The sequence below is a fragment of the Sparus aurata genome, chromosome 9 (genome assembly GCF_900880675.1).
Source record: "Sparus aurata chromosome 9, fSpaAur1.1, whole genome shotgun sequence".
NCBI classification, from domain to species: Eukaryota; Metazoa; Chordata; class Actinopteri; order Spariformes; family Sparidae; genus Sparus; species Sparus aurata.
In genome coordinates, this window is record NC_044195.1 from 19,619,332 (window position 1) to 19,642,615 (window position 23,284).

Consider the following 23,284-nt stretch of genomic DNA (forward strand, 5'->3'; position numbering starts at 1 on the left):
TAGTTGGAGTAACAAAGGAAAGGACTCAGATGAAATCAATATCTAAGAAATTACAAAAGTGGTTGAAGCACACGTGGGAACGATTGCGGTGCCATCAGACGTCTGGCAAAATGACTCATCATCAGACAGACTGATGTTATTCATTGTTGAAGTTTAGTTATTATTCAGTGGCAGCACACACTGTGATGGGCAGATTTGTGTTACAGCCTCAATCGGCGACGGGCCAACTTCATCTCTGTGGTGATGTGACTGTGATGTTGACTGTGACAGCGATTTTTTAATTTTAATTTTGTTCTCACATTCAGTGACAAACAATACCGAATAATTGATGGTCATGATAATGAAGCAGATTTTGGACATCTTGCTGTTGAATCTGAGTGTTGTAGATGCCTCAAACTGCGACATATTTTTCTGGAGATGTTGTTTTGTTCAGTGGTAGAGTTGGTCCTGCTTTTAAAATGTTAGTCGAAAAGTAATTTATCGAGGTAAGAGTACTGAATATAGAAAACTAAGCTGAGTGTTAAACTACTATATATAAACTAATCTTTCAAATCAAAACTACAGTCTATACTATTGGTTAGTTTACTCTTTAACAATATTCTCACATGTTTTGCAGGGAAAAAAAGCAACTACTGATTACATAGTTAGCTGTTAGATAAACGTTTACAAAATATTTCCCTTTGATTTCAAGTGTAATAGAAGCATACATAGAAATGACAAATACATGTACTGTACTTACAATAACTGATTGACAGTTGCTTATTAACACATCCAACAGACTGTTTGTGTCAACCTGGTAAATATATTCATCTAATATATATCTCTTTTTGCTCTGTTTCTGGTCTCCACCACCTTCTCTGGGAAACATCTGGCTGTATAGCTGCTAAATGCTCCACTATATTCACCAGCTTGCCCCGTTCTAATGCGCCCTGGCTAGCTGCGTGAACACTTCCCCGGTTCTCTCCGGGTCTCAATCTGTACAGCTAACTGTGCTAAACCAGCTAACGGCAGCTACCCACGCCCCTATTTGTCTTAGGTGTGAATTCATTAGGCTGTAAATTCTTCACCAGCAGGTTTGTTTTACCTAAATAAAACAACCCTAACCACTTCTCTTTTACTTTATTACTGCAAACTGAATAAATGCCCATATCTGTATGTCGATGAGTTATAGATTTATCTTGTGTCAAGACTTCACAAAACATGTGATGACATTTTCATACATGATCTTACTACAGTTTTACATTTCACAAGAGCCAACAAATGCCCTTTTCAACTCCAACCAAAAGCAGAAAAAAAGCAGTTTACAAGCTCTCTTGTTTGGTGGCTCATAGGGGCTGTGGGGTTGGCAGCATTCTGCATGACAGCGTGATATGGTGCCACAAAGGAAGCAACGTGCCACGATAAGCCTTTGCCCCTGGGGTGTTTTTTTTCTTCTGGGTTCTTCAGTGCAGCACTGCTACACTGTCTGCGTTACTGAGCGGACAGAATTTTGGCATGCCTGCCTTTTTTGAGCAGTCGTTCTGCAGAGTGGACACTGAAATGGCAGCTGTTTGTGGTTTTTCTGCAGGTGGCTGAGCAGCTACAGTATGTGATAGCATGCATTCTGTCTTTTTGAAGGTCTCTGTGACTTTTCTTTTCACTCAGCGAAAGCAGATCATATGATTTACTTCACAGGAGGAAGACCGTAGTTCAATACGACCGCATCTCTATTTCCATCTTCAAAGGTGGAGAGAGGCAAAAGCTGGTCTGAGAATACAAATGTAGCCATAATGACATGGTTCGGACATTGTTTAAAGATAGACTACAATCACCTGCAGTAGAAAGGATAAGTACATGTTATGAAAGTCTTCCTTGTACTAGAATTTGATCTGTCACATTAACTAGTCATGATAATTCATTAAAAGAGAGGAGGCCAACTATTGTGATAAACGATTAATGTGAATATTTTCTGTTTCATTATGATTAAATATCTTCGGGTTGTGAACAAAACAAGACATTTGAAGACGTCCCTTCTGGCTTTGACAAAATGCTGATCGACTTTCTCACTATTTTCTGATATTTTATAGACCAAGAGACGAATCAATTAATCAGGAAAACAATCGACAGATGAGTTGACAATAAAACACAAGCATTAGTTGCCGCCCTAACAACACATCTTTACTTACCCAGCTGCTGAAAATCCACAAGCTCGAGGTGGCGAGGGTGTGTTGTAATATCTAAGTTCTCTTAACCAAACCAAACAATGTAAATAAACAGAAAATAGTTGAAAAATGTAGAAACTATAAATGTGTTTTCTGTTATTATTTCCCTTAAGTTGAAATGATCGTCCTGCAACAACATGATGCTCTCAACCAACAACGCCAACACGGCAATATCAGATAGACACAAGGAATCCAACAATTTTCAAATTGTAAATTGAAAATCGTGTTTTTTCCCCAACCTTTTTTGTATTTTGAGACTTATATTTTTATACTTATACTTATTTTTACTTATATTTTTTTTACTTACACTTAATGTTTCATTGTACAACAGCATTCAGTCTCGAATGCAAAGGAAGAATTTGTTTTTTTAACAGTGCATATGACATAAAATGCTTTTATTTTATGTGACATTTTCTGCACACATATTATGAGAAACACACTTTATCTTGCACCGCGACTACAGCCATACTGTTTATTTGGTGTCGGTTTGAGAATATGTTTGAGCGCAGTCAAACAAACGCTGTTGTTCCTGAGTTTATTTTGTGGTGAACCCTTTCCTCTGGAGTCTTCTAACAAAACTCCTGTGTTGGGAGTATGTGCTCTCAATATCAGACTTCTCCGCCTCTTGTGAAATTACTGTTAGATCTCACAGGATTTGGAGAGGCAAACAATCGTTCCCCCTTTAACAACAGTTTACTCAGACGCAGGGAAAACAAAGAGACAACCAATATTTTCTAATACCGGAGGAGGGCGGAGGGTCAGGTGGAGTGCAGACAGATAGGAGACCAAGGAGGGAGACCAAGCCGTGACTGTTTGCTCTGGGGTTAATAACATTGTGAAAACAGAAAAATACAAATAAACAAGCCACATATGTATGTGTGCACAGGTTCGAATACATGATAACAAGGACCAGCTGGTGGCAAGCAGCCGCTGTGTCCCACATTGTCACTTTGAAATCTCACTTTCCAGACCGAAGCAAAATATTTATGAGACAGAGCGGAGGCTATGTTCATGTGACAGTTCATTCGGCTGCCAGTCTGTAAAACAACCTCCAGCGGCCCTCAGAACAATAATTTTTAAGCTGGTCTGGGGCTCTCATGTGCGCACACACACCAGCAGACTAAATGTACTACTAAAACTGAGTTTGATGCAGAAGAAAAGCACGTGTACTTCTGCTAAATGTCTCTCATTAATTAGCTCAGAATGGACGCAAAAAAAACTGCAGTGAGAAATATTCCATAAAGTCTTTTTTCTATGAAGAGCGATGACTCGTTAATTGACGACCAAATGATGAGTCATTAATCTGTGTGATTATAATGGTCATGATGATTGTGTATCATTCAGTGCGTCACTTAAGATTCAACATCAGATGTTCTCATCTCTGTGGGTGTGACAGGGGGACATAAATGGGTCTACTTACAATGGAATCAGGCGGCTGCATATATCTGTAGATGTCTTCTCAACAACCTGCCCCGGTGTTATCATGCTTTCTGCTTCACCAGAGTTTCTAAAGCAAAACATGTGACCTCAAACATAAGTGGCAGTATGACGATTTTTCTACAAAAAAGCTGCCATTGAGTAGCCAGTGGGGGATTTTTAAATAGCATCATATGAATAATATCTTCAAATGTTTTTTTTTTTAAACAGAAAAAAACAGTTTCACTTGCAGACGTGACTGAACCAGTGTGATTGGATTTCAGTGTTGTGGCTGAGGACAACTTTACCTTCAAGCTGTTTATCATAAGCTCTAAACAGAGGTGGTGGCGGGGCACTACGGGGTCGTGACAGATGCTGCAATCCACTGTAAGTCGGAAGACGATATTCCCCAGTCGGTATTTTCCGAAAGGTGTCCAAGTGTGTCAGCATAAATCAGCCAGCGACTATAAAGTTGTTGCAGCACGTTTCACAACAGAAACTCTGCATAAAGTAAAAAGTGATGAAAGGTGATTCCTCACTATTCCATATTATGTGCGTCTATGTTTCGATGAAGTAGGATCTTGTAGATCTTGCACGAGTTTCCGATGTAGTTTTCCCACATGTATGACAGTTTTATTGAACTTTTTCATGCTAGAGTTGTTTTTTTGCCCCCCCGAAGTTCCGAGGACAATGGATTGCAGCAAGAGTCACACCCCTATACCCTCGCCGACAACCATGGTGGAAAAAACATTAAAGAGTTGCAAATCTTGAAGGCGTCCGAGTTTTCTAGTGGAATCATCCAGTAACACGTGTACACTGCTAACTGACATATGCTTCCTAGTTAGCTCAGTTAGCGGGGCTCCTGGTCAGGCCTGTGCGTGAAGGGGCCTAGCGGGGAATGTCTTTACCTTTACATAACATCGAAACCGCTCTTTCATCACATTCAAGTTAATCATTTTAGATACTTTTGGAATGTTTCATACAAAAAATAGTGCACTTATACAAGTATTTCAATCAAATATTTCAGTTTTTCTATCATATTGAGTCGTTAGAAATGACTTTTATGTATAATACTTGAATATTAAACACTGCATTAAATCTGACATGTAATCAAAAGACTTTTGAACATAGCCAGCACATAAAGTGTGTGAACCATAACATTTTCTCCGCAGGCACATGGTTAAAAAGTCTAGTCAGTCTCTGGTTTTCTTGCACGTGTGGGAGCTGAGATGTGGCTCAAGCTTGTGTTTAGATTTCTGTAGCATGGACCCGAGCCCACAGGCAGGTCGCCAGACCCTCACAGAGCTATTATTCCAATCAGTTTCCATAATACTGGATGTCATACAGAGACTCAGTCATAAAACCTCCTTCTCTGTGTGACCAGATTGAGCCAGTGACTGGCAGAAAGGATGATGAACTATAAAACAGTCTGGATCAGGAGGAGTAAGGTTGCACTGGACCTTCAGGACACGGAACGTGCTCGAGAAACACAACAGAGAGGCGAATGAAATGAGGAAATAATTAGCCCGCACTACTAACAGAGACCCAATTCATCATGATTTATTATATGGCAGGAGGTAAACTTGTATGGAGAGCACACTGCAAAGACAGCCATTCATCAAGACGCGACACTTCTTTTGGCGAGCCTCTGGGTCGACTGTTTGGTGGGCTGGTTTCTAAAAAGGACCCATTACGCTCTCCTCTGCACACGACGAAAATGTTTTGATTCATGGCCCCCTGACCGTCTATAGACAGGACTCTAAAGTGTTTTTCCAATAACAACATCTCAGAGCTAATAGATTGCCAGATTGAATTAACTGGTTCATGCGAGGCTGGAGCACTGAGGAGCGCCCGTGCCCCAAATTTAAATTGATTACCTTGGCTCTCATTCGTCACATAACTCTTTGAATATTGCTACTTATACTTTTAATCACACAGCGCGGCACTCGCAAAAAACTTTGGAGATAATACGATTATTGTTGATCCCGCATGCTTTGCATCTTAAAGGTGCACTATGTAGTTTAGTCAGACAACTCACGTTTGAAATTCTCATTAGGGCGGCAAAACATCGTTAGGGTTCGGCGGCGAGGCTCTGACCTCATTGCCTCTGCAGATATATTTACATAGAGATATTGGAGAGTGATGAGCACAACATCTTGAAAGCCCTGATCAGGGGCCTACAGGTGGATGCTGGGGTAGAAATTTGAATCACGGGAGAAAGATCTTCATTGGCTGATTGACTGAATAGGCTGAATAAACAAACTGACCTTACAGGACAACACTATGTCATACTGTTTTACTTTGTTTATATGTGGCAGACCCTGCCACCACGCCAAAAATGTAATATTCCTGAGCTTGCATTATCACCTTGTTAATAATTCTGAGTTTGAATTTCTTCTTCACCACCACATAATGCCCCTTTAATAACTTACCACCACAGGTATAGAGTTTTCCTCCCTTCTTTCACTCAGACCTTTCATTTGGATGTGGATTACAAGCCTAGCATGGCTCGAGCTCCTGTGCATTTTTTCTCCACAACAACAAATAACTGAACGCGATATTAAATTCTGATGACAGGAGCAGGAGACGTGCGAAAAATGATATGAAAATCGCGCACAGCCAGCGGTGAAGTCTTAAATCTCCCTGCCGGCATTATGTCCCTGAAAGCCCCACATTTGTGAGCTTATAGCCAAGATTTCATCGACCTTGGGAGAGAAAAAGCGAGTGACCGTGCGCACATTTTCAGAGTCAATAAAGAGTTTTTTTTTTTTTTCCACAACATTTACTTTGAAGCTCTCCGTGTTTTATGAGCCATTTTTCTGAAAGAACACAAATCAAACAAAAAGCCAAATTGAAAAGACAATTTTCAGACTATAGCACTACAGCCCCTTAAACAAGAATGAGCCTGTGAAGCGTTCTCTTCACACTCTCTATAAATCTCCATTCAAGAACGGCCGCTGTGTTGTAAGATCTGTTGTCCTGGAGGCACAGATGGCAGCCCCTGGTCGATACTCTTGTATTAGTATACTGTAGTGACATTATAATCATTATTTATTTTCTCTGTGCCGTGCCAGCCCTGTAAGTACTGTAACTGTAATATATACTGCAAGTCTATCTAACCAAGTTGCTATGGTGACCTAATGTGTTCAATAATGAATAAATGATGTGAATAAATGTCAGCTGATAAAAATAAGTCTCTTTGTATTTCACTAAGCCATTCATCAACTGAAGCAACAGTTAATCACATCACTCTCCTCCACTTGCTTGACGTGATGAGCAGACAGAGGCAGCGTGATGGAAGGTGGATTTATGAAATCAAATAGTTGTTGGAGAAAGGACACTTTGCAATAACAGCTGCTGGAATTGAACACAAATGAAAGGCAATAACTATTGTTAAAAGAAGATAAAGTCACAAAAATATTGGCTTTTACAACCTCATCATTATGTTCCTTCTCTGTATTTACCCATTTTCGGTTTAATTAAAGTTTTCATAAATGTAATCAATGCCAGGAAAGAAACTTGAAATAAAAGAAAGCACATATCTTCTTCTCCCTCATTAAAAAAATCCAAACTCTATGGATGGGCGAGTATATTTCTTATAAAAATATTCAGACACAAGATATCTCCCACTTCGCTGGAAAAACCCATTTTCAGTGTGTGCGCTTGAGGTTTCCACGTTGCAGTGTCACACTTGGTTTAAGCTGCATTGTGGGAACACACCTGACCTCAAAAAGAGCTGTGATGTCCCAAAATCCTGTTCGTATGTTCATGAGCACAACTCAGATTTAAGGTGAGCACAGAGAAAACTGCCGTCCTTCAGCAGATGAATGTAGAAAACTGCCTTCTCATGTCAAACTCATGCATCATTCCACACATAGAAGGTCAAACATCCAGCAGATTCTACCCACATCTCCATAGGCTTTATCTTGTTTCATGAATTGGTGTAGTTCCTTGAAATAAGAAAAATAACCGCTGCAGTAACAGACGAATCAGTGTCTCCGTCCCGCTGCAGAGGGAGATGAGATTTGATTTGAAACCAGCCTAACAAAAGAGCCAGACTATCTGTTTTACACAGACCATTTTCTTCTGTACTGCTCCCTGACTCAAACATTAGGGGAATATTGTCATTTACATATTTGACGCTCAGGGCTTTATCCAAATAGTGTTCTGCTATTATGGCAAGCTAAACACTGGAGGAAAACCTATACTGGCAATTAAAGGAGTGAAGCTACATTAAGCTGAATGAAAACTCTTGATAGATTAAAAAACATAAAGCCAGCATCACAGTGGTTTTATTCCACTGGGAGAGCCGAGGTCCCTCCAGTATTGTGACAGAAAAAGTAATCAGTTAATAAATGTTGATATCCTAACCAAATGTATCTGTAGAAGACAGATTTGCTTGAGTGCATTGAAGATTGCTTTGTACTGTATACATGACTCCAGTCAAATGCAGGATTGGCTTTAAAATGGGAGGATTGCAGCAATAGCAATGACTTTTTATGCACATTAGGGAAGTGAAGTGTAACAAGTCTACTCAGGGATTGTTGTTGACAGTTGTTCAGGTTTCATGATCACAGAAATAAAACATATGCTTTGAACCAGAAGGAAAAGGCACTTAATATTCATATACACTTGCTGAAAGGGCTGTGCATGGCTAATTTGAATTAATTAGTCGATCTCACCGATGGAAGATGTAGTAAAATGTAAGAAACTTAACCATCTGATAAACCAGCCCATAGATGTCGATGAGAGTCATTGTAACGTAGACTCTAGACGACTCATGTCACTATTTGGATGACTTGCTACTTGACTCGAAAGAAAATAAATGACGTGAGTCTCGACTTGTACTATGAAGTCAAAGGTCTGATTGATATCATAAATAATACATCTACAGGGCTTGTAGAAAGGTGCAGAATAAATGCCATCAATCTAATTTCCTTAAAAATATTATCATGATTGTGAATAAATGATTTTGAAATGTTTGTTGGGTCAAAAATGATTGCTTTGTTAATCTCTGTCTAACAGTTCTGATGGTTGGCTCCAGCTTCAAACAAAGTCTGTGAGCCAATAGCTGGAATAAAAAATAAGAAAGGGGCTGACTACAGTATTCAACAAGCATACTGTACTGTCCTAGTGTGAGCAACAGTGACGTCAGCCAGTGTCACCAACATTAGCTAATGTTAGTAAGGTTAGCTTGTGTTAGCAATGTTAACGTTTGCTAGCTAGTGATAGCAGCGTTAGCTAGTGCAACAAGCTGGCAACCACTTTTAAACAACAGTCCTGTTGTGGTGTGAGTGCGATGGAAGCATTGATTTAACAATTAAAATCTTGACACAGCACTGGGTGCCCCTTAAATGATTTTATTATGCGGCTCTTCAAGACTTTCCAAATTCTATTGGACCGAATGGCTCAAATGAGGTCAAAGGAGTCATTTCGCAGGGTTTTTTTCCCCAATGTAAGCTTTTGGTAAAAAGTATTTTTGGGCAACGGTGCATCATGTGACAATGACAAGGTTTGGCAACTATGAAAACTGGCTTCAGAGCCCGGCTTTTTTCCTGGGGGGTTATTTGACTTGAAACATGATGACATAAATGACTTGTTTGTGTTATTTTTGTATTCATTTTGTTATATTTTTGTTTCTTTGAAAGTGATAAGGGAATATTTTGACTTGACTTGCCAAAGAAAAAATGACTTGTCTGCTGGCTACTGTCCCATGTCTTAGCAACTGGCATGGCAGGTCTGTCACGCTACAGCCTACAACTGTTGATGTATTGAAAAAATAAAACTTGATATCCGTTTGGGAAAATATCCCATGCATCCATCAAGAACCACAGTGTGCCTGATTTGAGACATTTTTTAAAACTACCCTGTGTTTTCCCTCAACAGTACTATAATAGAAAAGACTTCTGGAAGACAGTGTGAAGCAAATCTGATGTTGTGTAAACTCCAATACCTCCAATGCATTGATTTAAGTAACTTTTCACAATGTCCCTGAGTTGTCATCAGCTGTCATTCAAATAAGTGATTCACCAAACAATAAAAAGGAGCACTTCCTTTAAACACTGCTGCCGCTTCAGATGATTTAGGCAGCAATTGTGCCCCTCTGAACACATATTTGGAAAAACTAATTAGGAAATTGAAATTTAACACTGCAACAATCTTCTGAGCTGGAAAGTTTGTTGTGCTGAACTTGTTGAGTTGATTCCTAATTTCAGTGTATTTCACTGTTCATTAGCGTGATATGTTCCCTGGGAATCCTCCACTCCTGTACTTATGAACAAGACGGAAAAAAAAAAAATCAATTCTTAGATGCATTCTTAGATTATGTCCTGATACAGAAAAAGCCAATAAACAAGAATTTAAAATCCAATTCCTCGACACAATGAAACTAGGCCACTTTGTTAACTTTGGATGTAAGCCTCTTTTTCGTTTCTTAAAACTTTTGTCCTGTCAAATGATGCGAGTCCACAGTCTGGTAACACAGACTCAAACCACATAGAAATGCATTAAGGCGTCATTTGATATTGTAGCAAACAAGGGCATCACTTTCTTTTGAAAACTGGTGGGGAAAATGTTTTAAATGGTCCTCAACAAACGCAATTCTAGGCAATGTGGTGTCCAAGAATAAAAATGGAGGATACATTAGAAACTACTTAAGCAAGCCACTCTGCAACCTACTGTGCTGAGCTAAAGTATATCTAATTATAGATTAGACAAATTAGACACAACAATCTTAGTATGTTTGCAAACATTAGGCTATTCTAGGTAGTTAACTAGCCAGCCAATCAGTCTAAAGTTCCTTTTTAAGGAATTTAAAGGGCAACTCCATCAATTTCACCCATCAAAGTGTGTTTACAGGTCTTGGAGAGTACTACCACATTATGTGAACAAAGTGGTATGAAACCTTTTGTGGCTCCAGAGGAAGCTACATGATGTGTTGCTATATTGTCTGCAGTGATGTCACTCAGTGGCTAGGTTGCAATGTGGGTAAAGCAGGAAACAAGGTTTTGAAAAGAAGAAAGTGTGGAATAAATAATGTGATATCTCTGGTTCTGCTCTTTCATTTGTTTAATTAATCCAACAGTGTTATAGGAATACAATGCTTGACCAGTGGGCTGCCTTTCAAATCCTAGTGCCTACATTACCCACAATGCAATGCGGCCACTGAGTGACATTGCTGTGGGGAATGTATCAGATTGCATGCAGCTTCCTCTGGAGCTACAAAAGGCTTTTTCCATGTATGCAGTCGTGCTTCCCAAGACCTTCAAACACATGAAAGTCTTTAAAAATGTGGAGTGACCCTTTAAGTAAATGCTGATACTAATAATTTTGTACTTTCTGACTGCATAACTTTTCACTTATAATGGGGTATTTCCACACTTTACTATTGCTTCTCTACTTAAGTAATACATCTTCCACCATTGCCATCTGCCTGGTGACAAAATGAGCGAGTAGAGTTTCATTCCTCAGTTCATGACAGTATGAAAATGGATTATACAATCATACAAAAGTAGGAGTGACATTTTCTTGGATACTTGTATCGCTCCAGATGCTGTCGAAAGATACATTTAGTTGATTTGGAAGAGGGAACAAAGACGGCTAGTTCCCTCAGGACCAGATGTCAATCAGAGAGGCACTCGCTGTTTCATTTGTCAGAGCTTGTTCCATACTACAGACATTTGCATACATTTGGTCTGAAACTTTTACAAGCCCAGCTGGCTTCTCATAAACATCCAGGAACTTTTGAGGCCTTCCTCATAGAAATGAGTGAGAGGCCTGATTATCCACCTACACTTCCCTGAGGTGGCCGTTGTCTGTTTGGGACCAGAGGCGCATCTCTATGTGCTGTCCAACAAGTGATTCCTTGCACTTAAATCAACAAACAGCCTTTATGTCTTCATTGCGTGCTTATTCTCTGTGTGCGACATTTGTTTGTACATTATTAAAACTGTGATATGAGCAAATTATTTATGATCACATTGCTGTCTGTCTGTTTTCTTGTCCTGAGTAATACGATGTGAAGGACCCTCATTAGTAAGGCCGGGACACTAAATTAAACAGGACACGACGTTGCACAGAACAGCAATCAAACTGTAATCCTCTGATCCCTCTCGCAGGGGGACTCTCTCTCCAACAGAAGAAGAAACAAACACGGGGGAGAATGGCATTCTATAACCTTGAAAAATCAAGGCTCTCGTTATATACTTTTAGTTTTTCATATATTCTTAAAATAAGATATTGAAATCTACAGAAAAATCCAAGCTTTTTACCCAAATTCTTCATATTTTTACTCCACGAAACAGCTGTTCATTAAGCGTTGGCATTGAAATGCTGCTAGATGAAATGCTATGGTGTGTCAAACAGACAGCACGCCAACAGATTCATGAGATTTGTGGCTTTGAACTCCAACAATAGGTGAGCGCTAATGGATTAATATGTAAATTCAGACGCTCGAGCAGGAGTTTGCGGGTCTGACTCACCACTTGATTTGATGCTTACAACAAAATACAAGTGATGAACACCTTACATGACCGACTGGCCTGTTGCACAGCAGCCGCACATCTCAGATCTGAACAGACGAGTACAGATAAGTGCATTGCATGTAAATGGATTGCTCCAGCCAAAACACCAGATGGCTTAAAGATGATGATCTAACGGAAAGTTTCTTTTCAGTCTGAACACGGACTGTTTTGTTACCAAAGGACAGTGTCTCCATAGTGAATCTGAAACTACTGGCGTTATATTAGAGAAGGAAGCCTTCGGGCAGTTTGAAGGGCAGTGCAGACAATAAGCATACAGTTAGTATGAGCCATTCATCCATCCATCCAGCTGCATATTAGAAAAATAAGGTCGAAATATTTTTTATTCTCTACCTGCCTCCCACACAACAGCTAAATGTATCCACTCACAAGTGTTCCCTTTGTAGCCAAAGCCTGATGTAACTTCATTTTTGCCAAAACACAATAGAAAGCGCATCAGCAAGCTACATTGTTACATTGGGTGACATTGTACATCATTACAATGGACATGGACATTGTTCACTGACATTAAAACCAGGCGTTTTCTGTTAGAGCTCCACAGTTGTGGAACTCCCTGCCTGAGGAACTCACATTTATAGGAAGGATTTGGTGTTGCTTTAATCTTGATGATGTAAAGCACTGCTTACTGCTTGTAAAGCACTTAATGACCTTGTTTTGAAAAGTGCTTTACAACTTAAGTAGATAATATTATTCTTTATTGTATTTTACTTCGACTCACCACCTATAAATCAAACCGTCTACATACACTGTGTGTGTTTTTTTTGCCTTAACCCAACCAAGTCATTTTAGTTCTTGAATTCTTGAACCAAACCGAGACATTTTCACAATGTTTGTAACCCTCAGAAAATCATAATATGTGAACTGTTTGTCAGCAAGCAAGTTAGAGAAGTCTGACAGCACAGAGACCTCCTAGCAGCATCCTTGGTTTTGCTTTCTGCATGGGAATTGTTAAAAAAAGGAAAAGGGTGAAATAGCTTCGGCCTCATCTACAACATACAGCACACAGAGCAAAGTACAGAGCAAGGCTTAAATTAATCAATTCATGCTTCACAAATATGAATGATGAAAATAATGACACAGTAAGGATTTGCAGAGCTTCCTGCCAGAAGTTATTATGCGGGAGATTATTGTACACAAAATGCCAACAGCACATATAAGAATCAGTTCTCAAATGTCAAGCAAGCAGAGCTTTGAGTGACATATTCAACGTTGCGGAGAGTGCCCTGGATTTTTTTTGGCATTAACACACAGCCAGCGGATAAATTGGATCGTGGCTACCCAGGCGTCGGCCCTGGCACACAGGTCCTCAGACACCATCGGGCTCAGCTAAGCCCTGACATATCCTCCATCAACAGCACAATTATTCAGTCATTCTTTTCTGCTGTGGAAACAAACAAGTATTGTTTAAACGCTGGTCATTAAAATGAATTTCAGTTAGTTTGAAAAGACTGACACTTTCACTTCTAACCAACCGCTGTGTACTGTGTAAGCACCGACATGATTAATGCGTGTAGACAGGCAGCGCTAGTCAGTCACGCAGTGTCAAGGCGAGTCTTTGCCTCCCAATACATCAATATTCTGATTTAACATAACTCATACTGTTGATTAGGAAAATTAGGATTTCTTTATTGTTACCCAATCAAAAAAAAATGAAAAAGGTCCCACATTATGCATGTCAGGTTCAGGCTTTTATTTGGATGTCTGCTAGAGAATGTTTAAAAAAATGTTTTTCTAATACTGTCGATTGTAGCAGCATCAATATTGATCCACTGTCTGAATGTTCTGTTTAAGCTACTTTCTCTTTAAAGCTGTCCTCCCAAAAAAGCTCAGTCTGCTCTTATTGGTGATCTCTGGAGGTGTGGAGATTTCTCAATTTGATTCAAGCCCCCAGGACGGTCAAAAGGCACCAAAGCCAATTTACATAGAGGCAAAACTAATTACAACACCAAGAACGGCTGTAAAATGGTGGATAAATGCTCCCACAAAATGACACATTATTTGATCTATTTGGTCTGACAGTATTCTTAGTCTCAAAGAGCCACATGGTCAGATCATTTTATCCCATTTCAAGTTAGCCAGCTTGGCTGGTGGAAGCCTCCGGTGTGTGCGCTCTGTGGGCCCCATGTTGTGGATGATCCAGGTAATTTTATACCAAGAAAGCTGAACTTCTTTGGCTTCCTGCGCCACCGAGCAGCTTACTTTGATATGTGGGAGATGTAGTGGAAGTAAGGAATCAGCAGCAAGTGATAAAAAAACACACCCGTACTTTGTAATTAGACATCTCGCCGCATTTCAGAATTTATGAAGTTGCCGGGAGGCACGAAGTGGACAAGATGCACGCTGTTTGTAAAACAACCTTAAAACAGATACAGCCTATATTAACTGTTGTCACCCTGAGCCAACATCTGCAATCATAAAGCATATAACTAATAAACTACTCAGCCAGGACTTGAGGATGTGCTGTCAACTTTGCCTTTCACCCCAAGATAAGTGCAGCGGAGTCAAGCATTGAAAACATGCCTTTTTATATTGAAGACTGGTGTAGTCTGATTTTAGGACTTTCCAAATAAATTGCTTGTATTGATTAATGCAAACGTAGACATGTGCAGTTAAAAAAATTTGAGGATGCGATATATTAAGACGCACAGAGAATAGCTGCACATTCAAATCGTTGTCGGCCCACCATGTCTCGACATCAGCTCATGCTGGGGGTGCGGCTTAGGTGTTTGACTGTAACTTTGTGACATCACAACCCTACCAAGGTCATGACGGCTCATTTGGAGACTGAATATAGTCTTTTTCCATAGACTATGCGCTTTCGATACCTAACAATATTTAACTTTATGATCAAAAAAGCACTGAAAATCTCAGTTTCTACAACATGGGGTGCTTTATATTCATCCTCTACCTCCCTGCTAGACAACATGATTGGTCTGGCAATCCTGGTAAGGCTTATCCCTGATTGCAAAGCATGGTGTTGGTACAGTACCAGACAGTTTGACAGGGATCTGCTTCTGTCGGCATGTCTGGAACTGACTGGTTATATGAATTTAAGATATAGAAGGATGGACTCAAAGCTGCTGAAATAAATTTACCACAGAGATCACTTTATTCTCGACTTTGAACGTTATTTACATGAGCTCTGAGCTCTCAGTAGGATACGTATAATTCACTCAAACTTAACTGTTAAGAATAGTTTGAGGGAATCTTTATTTCTCAGTTTATCTGCTTATACTGTGTGTCAGTCACAATATAACACCCTGCTGTGGATCATTACGCTGCTCCTGCAAACATTTTCACATGAGCGTTGTGAGACTTTAGTGCAGGGATTAGCCCAAATTGATCAAGACTGCTGAGAACGAAGGAAGACGCTGTTCACGTATTGCTGTGTTGATACCAAAATAAAGTCATCACCTCATTCTCACACACTAATGAATATGATGGAGTATATATTTCTGTGCTTAGATGAGAAAAAAAGCCTGATCATGTGTCATCAGTTGTGCAGAGTTGGGTATATGTGCGGAGACTTAATGAGAATGTTTGCTACGGAGTCTCTCTCCAGCCAACCGTGTCACATCACAGAGCAACCAGGTAGTCATTAGAGGGCCAGATGGTGCTGCGGCTGATTGGTCTCTCCGCTGACCTATTTGAAGGTGTTTTTCCTCCTCATCAGGCCTCTCCTCAGAAGTGTTGAGAGATAGCAAGGCTCCAATAAAGACAGAAATGCAAAGTACACTTCAGTAATCTGCAGGAGGCCTGTAGCAGCTTTGATGTGTGTGAGGCTATAAGAGACTAAATGAGCTTGTGAATTACTCATGAATAAAAAGTGCAAAACATGTCTTCCTTTTAGATGAAGCCATATAACTGGGGGTTGTGCATGAAACTGATGTTGCCTTGGGGTCAGTTCTGGGATGCAACCTGAACAACCTCTTGCAAAACGTCTGTAAACACCAAGGAGGCTGCTGCGGGTAGGGCTACAAATCACATTGCGTAATCTCCCCTCCTCAATCTCAACTGCACTTGCCGGGTTGAAAGGCGGTGACTTGTCTTGTGCCCCGTGTCCTTCCCTCAGGGGACTTTGGTTACATGCATAACCCCAGGATATATGGCTTTATGTAATAAGGCATGTTTTGCTCTGGTACTCATGAGTAATTCACATGCAGAGAAAATGTCTGGCTTTTATTGCGGAAAAAGAAAGAGCTTTTTTCTAGTAATTCTTGAAGAAATTGTCGAAACATCCATAGAGCATTGGAAAGAAATTATCTCGGAAAATTCCGCAGATGGATTTTGGAATTAGTGAAAAGGCAAGGAAAAAGGAATTAAGTACGAGCAAGTGACGTAAAAATACAGTAAAAAATGTAAGGGATTCAAAAGTGAATCCATCTTCAGTCCTGTTTATCAACCTGACTGCAGCAACAATCCACAGTCTTGACCTCCGTTTTCTGGCGTTGTGTGTAAGTTACCATAATTTTGACTGTCGACTGGAGATGGAGGGGGAACAAATCTTTGGGCTGGTCTTGTGAGGACGCAATCCCATACTGATCTGCTGTATTCCGTGTACCGACCAACTGTCACATTACCACCTTACTTTTGCACAGAAATTATCTGCAGCCAAGAAAAGAGATGGTTTACATGCACAATGAAAATGTCAAAGGTTTATGAGAAAGTAAAGATGTTTTTTTTTTTGTAGGTTTGTGCTGTAACTGAAAATTTAAATACAGAGTGATAGTGAACGCTCTTTTCTCTATCAGAGCAGCCATAAATCCTTATTATTTCCATAACAACCTGAATTCAACATGTCGAGAAAATATCAAACATCCTCAAGCCAGTAATCTCTCTTGATGACTCCTCTAAAGTTGCGAATTTACATTTGAGGCCATACATTTTTTACTCGCACTAGCGACCAGGGGTGGAACAGACAGGACTTTCATGTTGCAGAACACCTATCGAGTTTCATTTTGCAACATTTACAGAGGAGGATGAAACAGTACGCAGGAGCCGCGGCACAAATAATCAAGGCGAGATGGCGAAGACAAGAATAATGGGTCACTTCTATGATGGCTGTCACTGCACGTCTGGCATCCAAAGAAAGAGCAAAGAGTGTGGAGGAGCCTCTCTGTCAAAGCCATGATCTACAGAAGTGGTCAATGAAATGAGTGAAGGAATCTATAATTTTCACTGTCTGCTACAAAAACATGAAATAAACAACATCTTGTGAGAGGGGAAAAACAAGGTCTTGCAGTGCTTGACAAGCAGCCAATTTGGTAATGGAGGTTGTGGTATTATATCTGAAGGTTTCCGTAAATACATTTTCAATTCAGTTGAATTTATGTGAAACTCAACAAGAACTTATCCTGCAAGGTCTGCCATGGTAACCTTCATTCGGATTTAAGAAATCTGTGCAGGTGCATCACTTTTAAGGTATGTGTCAAAGGTATACAGTCAGAGGAATTTCTGGTATAATGTTACCTTCAGGCCAGTGGTGGTCTCAGGATGTTTGAGGGGCAGGGGCGGAAAAGCTGCAAGGGGTGGGGCACCGGCAAGCAGACGCAGTACTGGAAGGGCACCCTAGAGGCCACATTATTACAGTTTACCTACCACAGGGGCACCGAAAAGGGCACTTTTGCAACATCCACCAGTGTCTAATATAAATAAACTAAACTCCACAAAACCAGCTACAAGACAAGTTATACAGGATGGTGTACCACGTTAACATACAGTACAATATCAAGAAATCTGTGCAAGTGCAATGGATTTAATCAATGTGTGAAAAGGCTACTGTAAAATGTATTTCTGCCATAATGTTACCTTGAGGCAGTCCGATGTTCAAAATGGAAATGAGCATATTTAAAGGAGTTCTCTGAGGCTTGATTGGAAAACACAGGCTGCACAATGAGAGGATGGAAATATTTGTTTCCTTCTCGGGCAATTTCTCTCGCCAGTCCTCATGGATGGATCGATGTGTTCAAAGTTTAAGGAGTGCAACAAGGCCTTCGTACTAGATATTTCTTGGCTCAAGGAGCTGCCGATGATTCAAACAAAGAAGACATATTACAAAATAAACCGCTGCATAAACAGCATTCACAAATAGTGCAACACGGTTCATATGTCAACAGGTTACACACTGTATTTTTCCTTTCATTTTGTGACAAAGAACTGTCTGAAAGATCAAAACAAAGAAACATCAATGTGTCACTTCTCAAATGAGCCATTACTGTATAAATTGAGTAAAGCCTCGAGGCTGCTGCAGGCAAACAGCGCTGTGAGCTACTTGCTTCAATAAGGCGGTGTATTTAAGCTGTCAACAATAGTATGACGCTAATTAAATTCCCCAGTTTGAGTAGAGTAGCTACTTTTCTAATAGTGTAATATTTCATGGAGTGAGCTAGGTAATGAGGCAGCTTTAAATAATGAGCCCATTTGTTTATTATTACTTTACAGTAGATGTTTCATAAAGTGAAACAGCTTCAATGTATAAAGCTTCTCTTATAGAGTAGCTCGCAATTTGGATTTCTTCTTGCAAAGTTTCACTTCTTATGACGAGTTGCACGAAGCTCCACTGCAGTGAAGTACCTGCTGCATACTGTATGTTGGGTTTTATAAGCAAGCACGCCTGCCAGCAGTCAAACACCCTCAGCCCAGGATGACACTGTGGGGGGAAAAACAGTCGACGTTTTGCTGTGCGCTCCCTGCTGCTGGTTTCTGAGATGATGTCATTTGTCACATTGGCTGCCAGCTTCAAAAGTGCACTTCTTCAAGAAAGAATGATGTTTGATGTCCTGCCCGCAGTCTGTGACTGATGCAACTAACTTCACAATGCTAAAGCTGAATACTGTTGCTTACCTAAAGTAAAGTATTGTCTCTTGTTTGTTTTTGTTGATAAGATAAGAAAATCGATAAGATTTAATGCTGTCAGTAGCTACGTTAGTATAAATCCTAACATCCCACTAATAATCAGAATAATATACCTCATGTAACCACCTCAGTCGGGAGAGACTGATCTGAATGAATTTTCAATCAGATTAAGAGCGTGGTGTAAATCTTTGATATTCTGATCAACAGGAACATATTAACCATCTAAACCCTTATTCCGATCGTTTCTCTCTGGTTGGATACGTGTATTCTTTCTTCGCATGCTCGACCGAAAAGGAGTTAACATCATAGATGCTGTTGCACCACAGAGGTACAAAAAAAACAGGTCTGTGGCCGATACATGTATTTCTTAGAGGTCTTAAAGGAGTTAAAGATGGTTGAAAGGCTCGCAGTTAATTAGTTGTTCAGACATGTGTCTGAAAAAATGAACAATGCCAGAATCCACCAAACTGACCAAAACAAGGACCGCTGGAGAAGTTTAAAGTCAAAATGGCAAAAGTGGTCCCGACCCAGTGGAAATATAATATAAATGCAGCTAGTGTTGCTGCTTGTTTTATTGCATTTGAGCTGGTCAACCAAATAATATAGTGACAGAAAAAAATATTTTCTCATGTATTGCAACATTTATTGAATATTTCCTCAAAACCCCGATTGCCATCCCTGGTTCCCCCATTATACAAAAAACCCTCTTGGATGCCCCCATGGTAGATGAAACATGATAAAGTGCGATCTTGGATGCCCCTATGGTAAATATAACATGATCAAGTGCCCTCTTGAAAGCGCCCATGGTAGATAAAACATGATAAAGTGCCCTCTTGGATGCCCCTATGGTAGATAAAACATGATAAAGTGCCCTCATGGGTACCTGTCCAGTAGACAAAACGTGGATAAATGTATCACGACTCTCTGAGGACTGGTGCCCTTTTTATTTTTTTCACCGCTGCTCCTAAAATGTCCTGAGTCCACTATTGTTACCATAGTCAAACCAACATCATACCCCCCTAAACAAAGCCTGAGTTACCAAACACTGAATGAAGATGAACACTGAAACCACTCCTGAATGTTACTGCACCAATGGGCAGGTTGACCTGCGAGGTAGCAGGTAACACACAAGTGTCGAGGTGCAGCTTCCAGTGTGTGCTTAAAGAGGAAGCTCCAGACTTGTTTATATGGACTCTTATGTTCTATGAGATTGCTCATGGTCATATATTAGTGCATGGTGGATGGAACAAGTGACTATAAATAGACCTCCGTGCACATCAGCAAAGGCTCCATTATGGCTCCAGACAGCATGATGTTACTGTATGTGAGCAAATCAGAGTACATCTGTGTCCATTATAAGACATCTAAGCTTATTAATTTAATCTTTAAAAATGTGTTTTAAAAAAGGTTAAGAGTTAACAGTGTTTCACATTAAAGCATTTGAAAAAAAAAAAACTAATCTCAGTGCCTGACATTACAAGATCAATCAGCCAATCACGACTTCAGTGCTCTGCTTGAGCTAATGCCATTCTCCATCAGAACACTCTTCAGTGTAACTGTTTCCCTTGTAAGCAAAACTGCTTCATCCTAAAAGATGATACAATGCATTCGGTATTATATTCCTGATAGGGTTGGGTCAGTTTCAATTTTGGCAGGTTGGGCGTACAAGCTTTAACTGGTTTCATTCCATGTGAACTTACTGAATCAGCATTTGACACCATGATACATTTTGTGCCAAATTAAATGCTTTGGCACACATGTGTACGGAACAAGATTAGGGCCACTGTAGAAAGAAGACTGAGTTCTGACTCTTTTTTTTCTTCACAATTCTGAGATTATAATCAGAAATCTGAGAAACTGAGCCGACCTGAGACCCAGTGAGCAGTGTTAGCTCAGGCGTGTTTGAGCTGACCAATCAGAGCAGACTGGGTATTCAGGAGGGGGGAGGGGAGGGACCTTAAGAGACAGGACCTTAATCAGAGAGCATTTAAACCTGTTCTAGTAGCAACTTAGAATAAGAATATGAACATGAAAAAGAAGCATAATATGTCTCCTTTAACTGACCAGGCCATTGGCTTAATATCAAACTGGTTTAAAAATCTATACATCGGCCCAACGCTAATTATCCCAATGCACTAGAGTTGGTTGGTTGTCTCTCCAGATGGCAACACTGACCGACCTGTGTCATCTCAGCTCAGGTGGCAAAATGGACCATGTGCTTTAACAGTGTGTATGAAGTGGACGCCTCACCACCTCATATGGGAAAATCAGCTAAGGATCATCAATTCTGGAGCTGGCACAGATTTCTCCAAACACACTTCCACAAGGCAGATGCTTGCTGACAAGGAGCGTGATCCCAAGCTGTCCAGTTGGTTCTCATTTGGTAGACAAATATACTGGAAGATTCAGTGATTTTAATGAGCAAAATACTTATAATAGCCTGTGTTTACAGCAAAAAGGCAGTGTTGCTATTATGTCAGAGCGCAGTTTAATGCTGTGTAGCAGCTGTGTAACATGAAAAAACAGAATTAATGCTATAGTTTTAACCAAGACTACAGACACTGTCCCCTGCTTGGTTGTAAATCATTTTACATGCTGATCAGTGGGAATAGCAAAAGCAAAATGTAGTTTATTTAGATGACTGTGCAAATTGGTATACCGAGCCTGCTAATAATGAGGTTCTCATCTCCAGCTTAATAAGGGTCTGTAAATGTGTGGTTTATGAAGCCCGGCATTGATGTATTGATGGAGTAAAAGCAGCTGTGGGACCTGCACACGTGACAGGAAGTAATTAAGCATCCATTACGGGGAGCTGCTCATCTCTGCACACCGTTAATGCACTTCAAAGATTTTCCTCTTGCACGCTCCAAATGCACCGCCACAGTTAATGTAAATAGCCGAGCTCGACCCCCCAACCCCCCAAAAGTCACCACAGCCTTTGCCTTCAGCATTAATGATGAATCATTATGCGAGGGGTTCTGGAAAGTTCCTCTCATTACGTGACAGGATGCAGCTCCCTTGTCAACCCCAAAGACACTTCTGTCTGAATCCTTTTAGTTCCCCACTCTGTTAGGGTGGCGGAGGATCACCACTTTATAAAGCGCTTCACCACGACACATGTTAACCACAACTCCTTGAGGAAATAAAGGCATGGCAAATACAGAATTCAATGTCGTACTCTACACCCACACACAGGCCACACAAAGGTGTATTTATTATCATGACGCACCCACACACGCTAAATGCTAGACACAGGTTTCTTTTGTGACAATGCTGCCGTGTCTCTGTGTGCTACAGCACAGGTTCGCTCCGTTTCAGTGCCCTCCCCTCTCCCTTACTCCCCAAGCTATGTCATGAAATATGCATTCACATTCAATATGTTGGGATCCAGAGTCAACACACAGAACCGACGGAAAAACCTGCCTCCTTAGCAGTAGCAAAAAAACTGCTTCCAGCCCCGTTTTTCACTGGTAAAGCACTGTGGATAATTCATGATACAAGTTAAAGCTATTGGGCACACAATTAGAGCAGGCCACGGTGAGTCACTGTCACAGACTCAGAATGTTTGTCTCCATTGATCACCAAATGAAGAATGAAGGAAGCACCCAGCTTTCAAAATTCAATCTGTGACTAAATCAGTCAATTGTCAGCAATGAATGCAAGTTTCCCATGTGCGTCGCAACCAGCAGCTTGCGCAGGCATGAAGCAGAGAGCCAGCAGAGCCGTTTGAGAGATGGGGCAGGATGGAAAACAGAGCATGGGGGGGAAGGATGATGAGAAACATACAGCTCCAGGGTTCCCATTACAGGTACAGGATGGAGACTGGCGAGTTATGTTGAAAGATGGAAAAATGTTCCTTACCGCATGCTGCCATGCATGTAATCCATTTTATCATCTTTCGAGATTTCGCTCTTCTGATGAGCCTCCTGAATTTGCACCCAAAATGCTGTCAAAACTTTCATTCATAATTCCCAACGCAGCCTCCATAATTCTCGACCGGGAAAAAGGCAGAAAAAAGGTGTGGAAAAACAAAAAATGATCCCAAATCACAGAGATGCCGATTCGCACGGGACTAATATTATCACATGACCTCTGTGTTTGGTGAAATATGGTAGGTAATTCACAGTGGAATTTTTACTTTACAAATTACGGACATGGCAGATTCACACGGGATTAATATCACAGATGACCTCCGCAATTATTACAAATTACTGGAGGTCCCCACGTTATACTAGTCCCGTGCGAATAGGGCTTTTGTCAATCGGAAAGGTT

At 40.5% G+C, this 23,284-nt stretch overlaps 1 protein-coding gene across 1 annotated transcript in view; it reads right to left on the reverse strand.

Annotated features, from left to right (window-relative positions):
• Positions 1–23,284, reverse strand: part of b3galt1b (UDP-Gal:betaGlcNAc beta 1,3-galactosyltransferase, polypeptide 1b) — a 58,486-nt gene that overhangs the window by 4,557 nt on the left and 30,645 nt on the right. The gene's annotated exons all lie outside the window — the stretch shown is intronic.